At 37.0% G+C, this 12,132-nt stretch overlaps 1 protein-coding gene across 2 annotated transcripts in view; it reads right to left on the bottom strand.

The window, feature by feature from the left end:
• SHOC2 (SHOC2 leucine rich repeat scaffold protein) overlaps nucleotides 1–12,132 on the bottom strand; it is a 96,643-nt gene that overhangs the window by 83,743 nt on the left and 768 nt on the right. The window contains exon 1 of one of the 2 annotated variants that reach the window (XM_038578775.1): nucleotides 11,961–12,059. The exons of the other annotated variant lie outside the window; for it this stretch is intronic. The gene's annotated coding sequence lies outside the window, so the exon portion shown is untranslated. Of the gene's footprint in view, nucleotides 1–11,960; nucleotides 12,060–12,132 lie in introns of those variants that run through there. 2 annotated transcript variants of the gene reach the window in all.

Raw genomic sequence — 12,132 nt, 5'->3', positions numbered from 1 at the left:
TTCAATCCCCATGTTGGGCTCCATGTCCAAAAACTGTATTTTCATTCAATATTTTATTTAATACATAGTGTTATGCGATGTGCAAGGTTCTAAATATGTAATAATAAGGCACGGTACATGCCTGTAAGCTTACAAAGCAAGTGGAAAAGGCAAAAAATATAGTGTGGTAAGAGGTTCTGAAGCACAAAAACGAAGCCAGTCTTGGAGGTTGGAGAAATAAGAAGAGGCTTCTTAAAGAGAGAAGCTCTTAGGAGAAATCAACTAAGAAGAATGGGAGAAGGTCAAGAATCCTACAGTCACCCTGACTCTTCTCTCTCCAATTATCATGTCCTAACAATCACCAACTCCTATCTAACCATCCTTCTAAAATTTCTCCTGACTCTTCAACTTCTCTTTATTCTCACTGTTACTATCCTGCTCCAGGGTAGGCTAAATTCTCTCCTCGAAGAGTTTTTGTAACTGGTCTCACCACAGCTGCCCCACCATCCTATTCCTAACCTAATCACTACACTATACAGTGATCTTTCAAATACTCAAATCTAATCAGGTTACTGTCCAATTTAAAACATTTGGGGGAGAGTGGCTGGTCCCCACAAACCTAGCCCTGGATAAAATCCTATGTTCTTAACAAGATCTGGCCCCCATTTACTTCTTCCACAACTCCAGTATTTCCCATCTTGTGTTCAGGTCACATGAACTTCTTTCAGATCCCATATCGTCCTGCTACCTCCTGCTGTCAGGACTTTACAAAAGCTATTTCCTCTTGTCAAAAATACAGGTTTATAGTTCTTCACTGAGCTAACTCTCATGTATTCTTCATACCTCAGCTTAAGACATCTGGGAAAACGTTTGCAAACATTCAAAAGCCTTTCTGGATACATCCTCCTCCAAGCTCCCTTTAAAACTTCCCAATCAGAACCTTTATCACACTGTATTAAAAGTCTGGACTCTCCCTCATTTAAAGTAACAAGAAAATAGGGACACTTTTGCCTTTTTCACAGTCACATCCTCGTACTTAGAAACAATACCTAGTATATACAGCAGTTATACTTACTGAAATATTTATAAATGTTTACCTTGGCTTTATCTACCCTACTAGAGAGCAGGCACCTTACACAAAGCAGCAATTTTTACACTACAAAGCACTCTACAACTTCAAAGATATTATGAACTTTTTATTAAGTACACAATAAGTGTTCAGTAAACACTTATTGCATGAAGATAGTCAAATAATAGACAAAAACCTTGTCCCATGCATGGGTTTCCCTATATTCTACTTAAAATTAACTCTAAGTCATTCAGATTTTGATATAAATTCCTAAAATGACAAGATTTCAATTGCATTTTCTTTTGTTTACAATGATCAGAAATGCTCTTTTTTTTTTAAAGTAGTTTAAAGGACAAAAACTATTCTCCCCTCCAAGTCACATCAAGTCATACATTTTTTGTAGTTCAAGAGTTAAAAAAGGAATCTTGAAAACTGGGAGACCAAAGATCAAAAAAAAAGCACCCAAAATTAACATGCTCAAAGGAATGTTATTATTCATACAGAAATGGAAAAAAAAATTCTTAAGTAGCATGAATGAACTCATGGAGGCTAAAGAAATAACTGAAAAAATAAAATGCTCTATACTTGTCCATGCTAAAAAGAATTATGTCAAAAGTATAAAACTTATAACACCTGCAAATTCATTCATTCAACTTTTCCCCCCCTTTGGTGAAGAGGTAAGATGAAATTGTTTGGACTGGCATAGAGAGGACTAATTTATTTTATATAGTAGCAAATACATGAGAGTTTTTAGAGAAATCTACATTTCTTCTTATGGAAAAGCCTAAGATTATGAAATTTTGATTCTGGGCAAAATTTTGAGCAAAGAACTGAAAATATCTGTTTACCCAACCCACAATATAAGCCATAATTAGAATTACAGCTCTCCTGGACAACACTACAATTCACCATATATAAAAATTGCAAGATTCTCTAGCAAAGCCTCAAAATAAAGGCAGGGGTGGGGTAGGATGGATGTAAATGTCTCAATGGACTTAAGATAAAATAGTAAACATCAAATATCTTGGCCAAACATTCTCTTAAAAGCTGTTATGCCACCCAAATAACTCTCCTAAAAAGACTGACCTATAAATGTTTGTTGTAACCACCTTTTTTTCCAAGAATCTCCAAACATGTCACACTCGACCTAAGTATTCGCAAAATATGTTACTTTTCATTTACTATGTGCACATCAGCAATAAAGAAAAAAGTTGATTACCTGATTATTGTTGTAAAGCAAAATGAGAAAATTGCTATCTTAATTTATATGCACTAAAATGACAGTATTCAATAACGTAATTTCAACTTAAAAAATGATTTTCAGCATTTTTAAAGTAAACATTAACTTTCTCTAAATGCTTCATTTATATATGTATAAACCCACACATTCCTTCACTAGGTTTTATTTGATTATAAATCCTGTTACTCACTGTATAATTTATCAGAAACTGTCAAAAAATGTAAACAAAAATAAATATATTATACATAACAAGATTTAGAGGATATGTGGTCTTCAGGTAGGTATCTTACATTTAAAAATCAGTGTCTGACAAGATGCTGTTATCATAGAGCACATAGGGCACCTGGTTGGCTTATTTGGTAGAGCATTTGACTGATCTCGGGGTCATGAATTCAAGCCCCATGTTGGGTGTGGTGCCTACTTTAAAAAAAAAAAAATATATATATATATATATTATAGGGCAAATAGTCTTTCTTATGTTTATATAGTCCATATTTGAGACTATTTAGATGAAGATCATATGTTTAACTAATTATCTGCTTATCCTAGCAGTTAAAAGAGGATTTACAAAATGCATTTTGAGCTTTAAAAATATAATCTGATTATCTCTGTATTAGATTTTTTTAAATATCCTAAAGCAAAAACATTCCCCAAACAAGATCAAAAGAAAGATACGGAGCAGCCAAAAAGGTTAATAAGGTTAATAAGGAATTTCTCTCATCAGAAGCTACTCAAAATATTGAAAGGCAGGCATTGCTTACATTTTTGAATACACATAAAAGGAAATTATTTTTGTAGGTTACCACGTTAAACAAACCAGTTCCCAACCGGGAAGTATCTTGCCACTAAAATCCCAAAATGATTCTCACAGTTTACAGAAATTTTGACATAAAAAATTCTTAGTACCACAAAGATGTAAATCATTTAGTAATTTGCAGGTAGCCAGTGATATTTAAATCATGCCAGAAACATTATTTGGCAATATCTAAATTTAATTGCTCTAAGAAGCAATGCAAGTATTACCATATTGTTAGTTATAAAAACTGGATAATGATATAGTCAGGAAAGAGATGAGCTAATTAAATTATTTTTAGCACATGAATCTACAATTTGTGGGTTTTAAATTTTCAAAAAACCTGAATATAATAAAATATAGCAAAACTTCGGTTTTATTAATTTCAACTTTCACTGATCAAAAATCTTCAAGATGCTGCCAAAGATCATTACTATTTTATAAATTATCATTAAATGCATACACACACTGTATAACTGAGTTCCAGTAGAGAAAAAGTCAAATTCTTTATATTTTTGTATACAACTAGTTATGCATTAAGGCACTACCCAAAGAGCTAACTCTACAAGAATTACAGAGCTGACTTTTAAAGCAAATTTATGAAGTCTTTCTTTTCTGTATCATAAAAATCTTTAAAGTGAAGCATTTAACTCTACTATCCATCTGCATGATATTAAAATCATGCAGATCAATTCAGTCACTTTAATAAAATAAGATGGCAAAAGTATGTTTTTTCAAATGCCTTTACAACCATACTTTCCTGAACAATGAGTAAGAACTAGTAGATTTCATTCTTCACAGTTAGTAGTAGCTAATCAGTTTCAGTATCTGGTTCTCATAGACTGACAAAATACTGCAGTGTTTTCATTGCACAACATTCTGGGGGAAATGTTTAGGATTATTCCTACTAAAATTTTTAAGTCCTGTACACAAACATCATGGAAATGTTTAAATCAGAGCTATCAAACTTCTTAAATGAAAATTTTAGTTGAATTTTTTAAAATTTTGTTTCAAAAACAGTGATTCCATTTTTTTAAGTCATTTTTCTCAAGCCCAAAAACAATTACTGCTTTATTTGCAACCTAAAAACATTACCACCTGATCTGTGTCATTCACTATCATTATATTTGATCATCTTTTTAGCTTCTTGGTACTCAACACAAAGCCTGACAGTCTCACATGTTTTGGAGACTTCAATACACTTTGTTCTTGTCCCAAATACTCATGTTCTGTGTGTACTACTATAAGCTATTATATAAGAGGGGGTGGGGAAAATTAAAAAATACTGCAGCACTACAAGCCATTTAGCATGCTGAGTTCCCACAGTTGCTTAGTGGGTGTTCTGAAACTAGGCCATATTTCTAGTATTAAGAATTTCAAATCACTACTTCCAAAGTACAGAAATAAATGTCTTCAAGATTAAATCATAAAACCTTACTATTTTAAGCTGCCTAGTATATAAGTATCCTATTTCTAAGAGTTTAAAATGGTAATTAACACATGGTAGATAAACCAGTATTTGTTTTAGCAACAAGAAATAATTAGCTTTTCTACTGGTACTTACAGAATCATAGGATTCAACAGGATCACAATATTAAGATAAAGTGCAGTTTATCTGAACAAAAACTAAAAAGGTGAAATTTTTAGTTCTTTACCTCAGAAGATACATAAACAAAATTAGAATTAAATATAATCTCTTTCAGGTCACTCAATCTATTTTACTTCACATGCTTCCAGCAAATAAGTGATTACCAACCCTCAACCTAATTTTTCCAGTCCAGATTGCCAATACCAAATAAATTAATAAAGCTTACTCTCTTTAACAGAATGAAAGTTGCAGAAATACTTATGTCATTTTGTTATATCATTGCAACAGGTATGTTTTTAATCAAAACTAGTGAAGAAAAACATGTTACTCAATTTTACGTATTTCATAGCTAAGTAAGCAAAGAAACATGGTAGGTATAAAATCTACTTCAACAAATTGTAAAATACTTATACTGCAGTGAGTCAGTAATTTCAGATAATTATTTGCTTCAATTTAATTTTACTCAGTATTTATGGTGCCTACTGTGTTTCACCTCATTTAAGCAAATCTTTCCAATACCAAAAGCTTGACATTGTGATTTTTTAATTGCATCATTTTAGATAAAAACTTTTTCCAAATACAACACATAGTCCTGTGTAACCTTTAACAAAATTCACTAACGGTACTTAATTTTTCTTCACGATCTTCTATCAGCATTACTCTTATACTGTTCTATACATAAAACAAATTGTGTCTTGAAAGAGTCTATGTTGATCACATTAAGTTGCCTTTAGCTGCCATTTAAAGAAAATATCTTGTATCTGATTTTTAACTGTTTTTCCTGTGCTCTCATTTTTAAGTCTCTTATGATGTCTAGGAAAAATCCCAGTCCTTTTTATCATTAGGTTACTAAACTTTTGTAAATTGTACATTATGACTTAAAAAAAAAAAAAAAAAGCCTTCAATTAAGGCCTGAGGGAGTCTAAAAGCGGAAAATATGTTTAAGACCAAAAGCACTAGAACATCTCTTTGTCCTTTTTAGTTAAAGGTCTGTTTGTTTTGGGGTTTGAGATTGCTAATTTCAGTAATTTTTTATTAGGAGCGTACAAAGTCTAGACATTATATATTGGAGAAAAGGTAGTAAAGAAGACAGACATACTTGATGCTATCATGAAATTTACAGTCTAGCAAAAAAAAAAGGCAGAAATACATTATTACCAAAAAATGTTAAAAAAAAAAAAGAAAGGGTAACCACAGGTGCCAAAGGACCTTAGAATAGGAAAATTTAACTAAGGATCAAAGAAGGCCTCCCAAGGGATGTGATACTGAGGCCAGAAGGGTGATTAGGTTAGTCAAGTGAGAATGCAGGGGGTTGTGTCCAAGGAGATGATATCAGAAAGTCTTAGTTTCCTAATAAATAACCTTGAGATAAATGAAGTGATATAAAATTTGTAATGTAGGGGCGCCTCAGTGGCTCACTTGGTTAAGCACCTGATTCTTGGTTTCAGCTCAGGTCATGAATTCATGGGTTGTGGTATCAAGCCTACATCAGGCTCTTCACTCAGAGAGAGTCTACTCAAAAGACTCTCCCCCTCTGCCCTTCCCCCTGCTGGCTCCTGTGCTCACTTTCTAAAAATAAATATAAATAAATCTTTTTTAAAAATGTATAATTTAACTGCTAAACTGAAAATTTTAAAAAGCAATTTCTCAAGTTTCTATAACAAAAATAACTGGAAAGATCAAAAGCAACAACAAAAAGCAGTATGAGAATGTCTTAGAATGAGAAATTCTGGTACTTTGGAGGGAACAGTTTGAAATGGCAAAAAAAAAAAAAAAAGAAAAAAAAAAAGGCCTCAAAGGAGTTCTAAATCATACTATATGAAAAATATTCAGGCAGCCCGCGTGGCTCAGCGGTTTAGCGCCACCTTCAGCCCGGGGCCTGATCCTGGGGATCCGGGATCGAGTCCCACATCGGGCTCCCCGCGTGGAGCCTGCTTCTCCCTCTGCCTATGTCTCTGCCTCTGTGTGTGTGTGTGTCTCATGAATAAATAAATAAAATCTTTAAAAAAAAAAAAAAAAGAAAGAAAGAAAGAAAGAAAAATATTCAAGTTCAGAGAACCTTTTTTTTTTTCAGAGAACTTTTAAATCATATAAGCCATATACTTCTACCAAAATATAGCTGATTATACAGCCTTACACAAAGGAAAGAGTGGCACTTTGAAATAAGTATGGAAAGAGATTGGCTTTTAATGCTCTCAGAAGAGTGAATTTTTAATTTTTAGTAACCTCAACACCCAAGGAAGGGCTCAAACTCAAAACCCCAAGATCAAGAGTGGCATACTCTTCCAAATGAGCCAGCCCCCAAAAGAGTGAATTTTAAATGTCTGTACAATAAAAAACTTACCATGAATTTTAAAAAGGTTCATAAATGTTACTCTTAACATGATGCATAAATGTTGAGAAAAAATATTTAAATATGATTCTGAAACAATTATCCAAGGTCTAAACCTGGGGGTTATTCCATATCAGGCTGGTATGCTCTTCTCATATTTAATTAAAATACTAATGAAAAACATGCTTAGTTAAGAGGTTTAAATAATAATTTGAAGCAGATCCCCAACATTCATACAGATCCACAGTTCAAGGCCCAAATTAAATTTAGGCATACAAGAAATAACAATCTCTAAAAATATATGCTTTCATGAATGCCTACTGAAATACTAAGTCATATAAAGAATCCTAATTGCTATTCACCTGCAATTTTCCAAATGGATCTTAACATCTCTAACTTCTATGCTTTTTCTATCCACTATTATCCCTCAAGAGTTAGTTCAAGACCTACCCTCCAGCAAGCATTGCTGATCGTACATGCAATCTGCCTTAACTCATCAGAGTTCTCCAGCACACACTGCTATCAAAATACCTGTCACATTATGAGACAATTTACTATTGTACAGTTCATGCAACATACTGTGAACTTCTGAAAGCAGGAAATACTTATCCATGCATCAAACTCTGGGGCATACATGACACTTACTAGAAGGTAGATGATATTGTGAATATAAAATTATAGTAAGATATATTTACAGAACAGAATTTTAAAGTTAATTTAAGGACTATTGATAACTGTGACAGTCTCAAAAGCAAGAAGGAGTGTTGTACAACACAAAACTGGAAACTGAGAAAGCACAAAATTAACTGATAATATCTAGAATTTGGAGTTAATTTTATCTCTGTCAGAACAAATAATTTCTACTTTACCTCTGAGACTTTAGAAAAACCAAAAGAAAAAAGATTTATCTTTATCAACTGTAAAATTACTTAAAATTGTAGGATTTACAAATAGCATTTGAGGGCAAATAAAGTGCTTAAATTGTGAATGCTCACAGTGCTATAAACATTAGAAGATAGGCAACTCAAAATACTTCTTAGTGTTTCAGGTTCATTTCACATAGGGACCAATTATATCCACTTTTAAGGTCTCCTTTAATGTTTTAGCTTCAAGCAGTATGTTCATTCTTTCCGATAAAAGAATCCTTACCTTTTACAGCATGCATTACTTTTTGCAATCAGTTCTGATCTTTAAAGAAGTTGGAATGAAATATATAGTGTGAAATCTAATTAGTTCTTTTAATTCTTGATAATGGGAACTTCATACTTTCTCTGAAAGCACATATGTTACCAACATCTCAAACGCTAAAGAGCCCTTTGTAATTAGGATATTTTTTTCACGTGTCACAACTTTGATTTGCAGAATTAAAGATGCTGCGCTAAGATGGGAACCAGGGGAAAGTACCCAACAAAGAATGAGCATGAGTTTACCTCAAAAATAATGCAATTACATATTTTAGAACATAAATCTGTTTTTCCTACTTATCCTTGTTCCTTTCAACCTTCACTGACTGCAATTACAGTTCAGAACACTATATAAAGTTCAAGCATTCCATAGGTCACCTTGTGACTTAGACATTTTTCAGATTTAAAAGTCAGCGTAAACAAAGTTGAGAAAAAAACAAAATTTTAACTAGTGTATTATCAGAGAAAACATTTTGGGAAAGATTTATATGGCATAACTTTATTGTGGTATAACTAAGTAGACAAAACAAAATTCAGAACACAGGGATAGCAACTTTTTTTTTTATAATTTAGCCTATGAAAGATTTAGACTTAAATTATAATATGCCAATGCATAATATATAATGTATGAAGTATAACTCTAACAATAAGCAAAAATGCAACCAATATTTGCAGTACTCATTTCTCAAGTACCACGTGAAAGTACTTAATGTATCACTGCTTCTAAATTACAGCTCATTTCTATCTAAATTATGTACAACAAAATATTTACAACTTCCCTACCAGTCTTATTAGGAAATGTCAAAGTGTTTATTCTTTATCTAAATCTCCTCTCCTATCTGAACTGATATTTTATAAACTAATTCAAGAACACTTTCCACCAAGGTCAAAATATAAACCTCAGAACTCACTGAAGGATTTGTGGATCAACCTGTTTGGTTTTAGCGGGTTTGGGGCGGGGAGAGTGGGGGACTGGTCTTGTTTTGGTTTTTTTTATTTTATGCTTTTTTAAGTTACAAATCTTAAAGCCTTATTTGCTTTTTTCATACGTGAATGATACATAAATAATACAGTAAACTGAATTGTAAAGATATATTCTTCCAACCTCCAAAAAAAATTCATCCTTATTTCTGCACACACTGAGGTATACTTTCAGTCAAAAACACAAGTTTATTTTTATGTTTGGATATCTTCCAAAAAAAAAAAAAAACCTAAAAAAATGTTTAAAGAACACAAGTCTTACAGAAATATTAAATTACACAACAGAGATTGATAAACCACCGTATTTTCAAAACAAATAGGAGACTGTGTGGATAACAAAGAAATTCAATTTTATTTACCTTTCCCCCACATGGGTAAGGCAAGTCAAAAATATACTACCAGAGGGGTGCCAGGCTGGCCCAGTTAGAGCATGCCACTCTTGATCTTGGGTAGTGAGTTCAAGCCCCACACTGAGCATAGAGATTTTACTTAAACACACACACACACACACACACACACACACACACACACACACACCAGCAGCTATTCAGAAGGCATCCCTGGAAATATTCCATGTAGAATTCCAGTTTATGTCTCTCTGAACATGGGGACAAGCCCTGTCCCAAGTCACTGAAGAAATAATAATATTTAGAAAAGCACAATCCCAGCAATATAACACAAGAATTTATAATTTGGGTATTCCTTTTGTTCCAAATTTCTGACTGGTTTGTAATTCCCAACTTGTTGTACAAGTCTGGTTACAATTACTGAAACACAGCTCTGATCAACCTGAATATGGTAGTTTAAAAACTTTCTAAGAATCTAACTGCAAGCTATTTATCTCTTAATATCGCTCTTTTATCCATAACAACTTTTAGCAAGAGAAAAACTTGAAACTGTATTAACAATGAGATATCGGTAAACAGATGCCAATCTGAGAGTAAATGTAGTTGTTTCTTCAAAAATTAAACACCCTAAGAAATAGTAGTAATCTTAGAAATAGGCCAAGTCCACCCCTCAAAACTGGCACTTTAAGAATACAGTTTTATGTTAGCTTTACATTAGATTTATGCCATTTGAAAGTCATAAATCTTAAAGCTTTTACTTGCCTAAGTTCTATTTTTATGTATATTCATAATTAAAGTTTATGTACCTTATGTCCAAATAAGTATTTTAAAAACATATCATATTCAGTCTAAGCTCCATAGGTAGGAAATGGTCATATATATCATCCCTAAAAATTCTTGTCACTGTCACATAGAAAGTCAGGAACACTTGATAAGTTCAAACTATAAATCTATGGATGTTACAGGCTGTATCCGAGAGTTCAGTTTCTTCAAATACGCATTAACAGTTATAGGAGCAACTGTATGGAAGGAAGGGCCAGGGTAGAAATTAGTATACTAATAAACTGAAGTCTTTATAGAAGATCATCTTCCGGTGTCAATGCTACGTTTAAAAAAAAAAAAACCTGGTTACACACGTATACTCCAGGATTCTGAAAAACAAAAAAAATAAGTTTTGGATACCGTAATCCCTCTCAGTAGATACTAGAAGCCCACATGAAGGGCACAAAAATTACACAGGTGGAACAGCCACAGACTGTTGGTAGTTACCAGGATGGAGGCAAACACTAGACAGTACACGTCTGCAACCCAATTTTGCTTCAGCATCCCCAGAGACCGAAAAAAACATTTCTTTGGGTAGGTTGCAACACATTGCTTCCTCTTTTATTCTCATCACCCCCATTACGGTACAAAGCTACAGACGAGAAAATCAAATCACCAAGTGTTAAGGGCTGAAAGCCTGAAAACACACACACACACACACACACACACACACACACACAAAAGCATCTTCTTTCCAACTCCCCGAATCGGCATTCCTTCCACCTGTTTGTAAATCCATACTAACACAATAACACATAAGCTCTGCTGATTGAAAAACGGGGGAGGGGGGGCAATTAAGGGTTTGAAGTCCTCCTCCTTCCACCCAGGCTTGGGGCGGGGGAGGGGGATGGTACACAACAATGGATACTGAGGGGCTGGGGGGAAATCGTCGGTCCTTGAGGCTCCAGCGCGGGGGGGGGGGGGGGGGGTAGAGTACTTTTCCTCTATTCCGAAGAGCTGCCGCGGAAGGAGGCTGGCACCAGGCAAGTCCGCCGGGGCCGGAGGGCAGGCTCTCCGGGCGGCACAGCCTAAGCCGCCTCGCCGCTCTTCTCTTCCCCGGGAGGCGACGAGGGGAGACAGCGACGGGCTCCGGGCTCCGGGCAAGGGGCGGGGGAAGGCGCGACCCCGCACCGCCAGCGCCGCGCCAAGGCCCCCGCCGAGCCTCGCCCGCCTCCGCGACGCCCACGGGGCGCCCCGCAGCCCGGGCCAGGTGCCCCCGGGGGCGGAGCGGGCAGGGCCGTGCTCCGGGCGCCCCCGGCCCGCGCGCCGCCCCGCCGCCCGCCGCCGCCGCAGGCCCGGCCCCGGCCGCTGTCAGCGCCGCCCCGCTCACCGCCGGCGCCGGGCTGCGGGCCCCGCACGAGCGCCGGCTCCGAGGGCCCAGCCCTCCCCGCGCCCGCGCCCGCGCCCGCGCCCGCACCCGGGAGAGCGGCGGCGGCGGCGGCGGCGGCGGCGGCGCCTCCCCGGGCCCCAGCCCCTCGGGCCTCGCCCGGCCCCGCCGGCTCCTGCCCCTCAGGGCGCGCGGGGCCTCCCCCTACCGACAGCCGGCCGGACCGCCCGACGGGCAGGAAAGAAGGCAGGAAGAGCCGACCGACAAACACCCTCCCGCCTCAGCGGCCCCGCGTTACCGTCGGGAGCCCCAACTCCGCCATCCTCCTCGCTCGCCCTCCTTCCTCCTCCTCCTCAGAAGCGACGCTGCCCAACCGCCGCCCCCCGCCCGCCCCTCCCCCACTCGCCCCGCCCCGCCCCGCCCGCGCCTCCACACACTCTCGCTCCCACCGCCCCGCCCCACCCCTCCGG

Source organism: Canis lupus, chromosome 28 (assembly GCF_011100685.1).
Source record: "Canis lupus familiaris isolate Mischka breed German Shepherd chromosome 28, alternate assembly UU_Cfam_GSD_1.0, whole genome shotgun sequence".
NCBI classification, from domain to species: Eukaryota; Metazoa; Chordata; class Mammalia; order Carnivora; family Canidae; genus Canis; species Canis lupus.
Note: the sequence above shows the minus strand (reverse complement) of the source record. Positions and strands in the feature narration are given on the sequence as shown.